The sequence below is a fragment of the Scyliorhinus torazame genome, chromosome 1, assembly GCF_047496885.1.
Source record: "Scyliorhinus torazame isolate Kashiwa2021f chromosome 1, sScyTor2.1, whole genome shotgun sequence".
NCBI lineage: Eukaryota > Metazoa > Chordata > Chondrichthyes > Carcharhiniformes > Scyliorhinidae > Scyliorhinus > Scyliorhinus torazame.
The window spans coordinates 246102332-246104693 of record NC_092707.1 but is presented as its reverse complement, the minus strand read 5'-3'; the positions used below and the strand labels follow the sequence as shown (position 1 = coordinate 246104693).

The following is a 2362-nucleotide window of genomic DNA, read 5'->3' as shown; positions in this document are numbered from 1 at the left end:
GAGATGGACCAAATAGCCTCCTTCAGCACTGTCGGGAGTCCATGATGATGATGTGAAATTTTGGGTCAGTTTCTCCTGGTGTTTGACCCCCACAACCCAAAGACGTGCATTGGCCACGCTGAATTGCCCCTGAATTGGGGAATAAAAGGAATCGGACACTTTCAAAAAAAGTATTTGTAAAGAGGCATTACACCTCTGGTAGAAGACTTGAAGAGCAGCCTCTAATGCACATGTTCCAGTATAATCACAAAGTAACGTAAACAGGGCCAACGAAAACAAGGTCAATCTGTTTTTTAACTTTAAATGAGCCCCACAGAAGCAGGGCCGCAAAAAATTATTTAAAACCCTGAGTGTTCCTCTCCACGGAAATCTTTAGTAAAAGGCGAAAGATTTATACGATCTGAAGAGAAACCAGAGTACTGACATTCACATCAAACTTACTCACTACCCACCTCGTATGGAGCTCTTTAACATCACACTGACTTCACACACTGCCACTCAACATCCGCACCGTAGAATGAACCATTTAATTGATACAGATTTTCATATTTAACTACAACCCGTTAATGTTTACAGAAAGAGGAATAAGTCTTGAGCTTTCGGACAGAATTTAAGTTATGTAGATGAGTGGGCGGGGCCTATCTGGCACTTCCCGGAGAAGAGGAGCTGCAGATTGTGGGCACTCTGCTGCTCAGGAGGTTTTCATTGCTTTTCTCAAACTCTTTGTACTTCCCAAATGATTTTGCAATTCAATCTCCCAAGACAAGTCGAAAAATTAGGACTAAACCATTCAGGAGAGACTCTATGAAGCACTTCTTTACACAAAAGGTGGTCGAGGTTTAGACCTCTCCCCCACAAACAGCGGTCGAATCTAGAAAAGTTGTTGATTTTAAATCTGAGGTAGATAGACTTGTGCTGAGCAAATATATTAAGGGATATGGACCCAAGGATATGGGCCGGGATTCTCTGAACCTCCGCTCCGAAATCGCGTTCGGCGCACGGGCGTTTAATGGGGCGTCAGACCCGCGATCGGGTCCGACGCCGGGACGTGAACCTCCGGTGATTGGAGAATTGACGCCAGTCGCGAGCGCACAGTCGATGCGGCGCCAGTCGGGGGCGTTGAAAGAGGCCCCTGCGGCGATTCTCCGCGGTCGACCAGCCGACTTCCCGCCGGCATGCTTCTCCGGGGGGCCTTCACAACGGCCAGACCCGCGATCAGGGGTCATGACCCATCTGGTGGTGGCCTACCTTCTTCCACGCCAGCCCACTGTGTGTGTCCACCATGTCGCACGGCGCTGGCGCGGAAGCGGTCGCCGCGTGCATGCGCGGACCCACGGCCAGAAATGCAGGGCAGCATCTCAGCAGCCGGGGCTGCATGGAATATTCCGGCGCCGTGCTGGCCCCATGTGGGCCATGGAGTCGCTGGGCCAAGAGGCGCGATGGCACCAGCGTGAAACACATCAGCAGGTACACCGCCGTCAACACTTAGCCGCCGTTTTAAAAAAAAATTTAGAGTACCCAATTCATTTTTTCCAATTAAGGGACAATTTAGCGTGGCCAATTCACCTAACCTGCACATCTTTGGGTTGTGGGAGCGAAACCCACGCAAACACGGGGAGAATGTGCAAACTCCACACGGAGAGTGACCCAGAGACGGGATCGAACCTGGGACCTCGGCGCCATGAGGCAACAGGGCTAACCCACTGCGCCACCGTCGCCGTTTTGAAGACTCCCGGCCATGGAGTTTGGCCATAAATCAGCGATGATCTCATTAAATGGTGGGACAGGCCCAAGGGACTGAATGGCCTCCTCCTGTTGCTATGTGTAGCACAATCAATCACTCATGAGATGAGATGAGAAGGAGTCGAATGATGGCTTTATTACGCAGACTTGTTCCCCAGCAGCACAGTTACAGAATGCGGCTGCTGGGAGAACCCGGGCTCTTATACTCCGCCTTACTGGGTGGAGCCAGCAGGCGGCTGATCCAATTGGGACCCAGTGTCTATCCACCAATAGCCTCTCGGCATCACAGGGTACCCTAATACCCCTAATACATACCACCACATTCACCCCTTGTTAAAAAGGAACCCGGCGGGGTAGTGGGCCGTGTGGTGGTCGGGGTTTACAGAGTCGGTACCTAGGATGCCGCTAACACGGCGGCTATGCTCCGATATCAACTACTAGTACTACTTACAATGCCGCTTTTACTGGGCAACCCAAAAATATTATTTACAGAGGCATTTCTTACTTTACTATACTGATTCGATGAGTCGAATGGGTGCCCTGGTCGTCCTTGCCGATCGTCTTAGCCCTGGTGGTGATGCAGGCGCTGGTTCGGGCCCCGTCGTCTCTGGGAGCGTCG

The 2362-nt window shown here is 51.3% G+C and overlaps 1 non-coding gene across 1 annotated transcript; it reads right to left on the bottom strand.

Annotated features, from left to right (window-relative positions):
• Positions 1-307: 307 nt before the first annotated feature.
• LOC140430356 (U5 spliceosomal RNA) lies at positions 308-420 on the bottom strand. Its single transcript, XR_011949388.1, has one exon. It is a non-coding gene; the product is annotated as a U5 spliceosomal RNA (small nuclear RNA).
• Between the last annotated feature and the right edge of the window lie 1942 nt (positions 421-2362).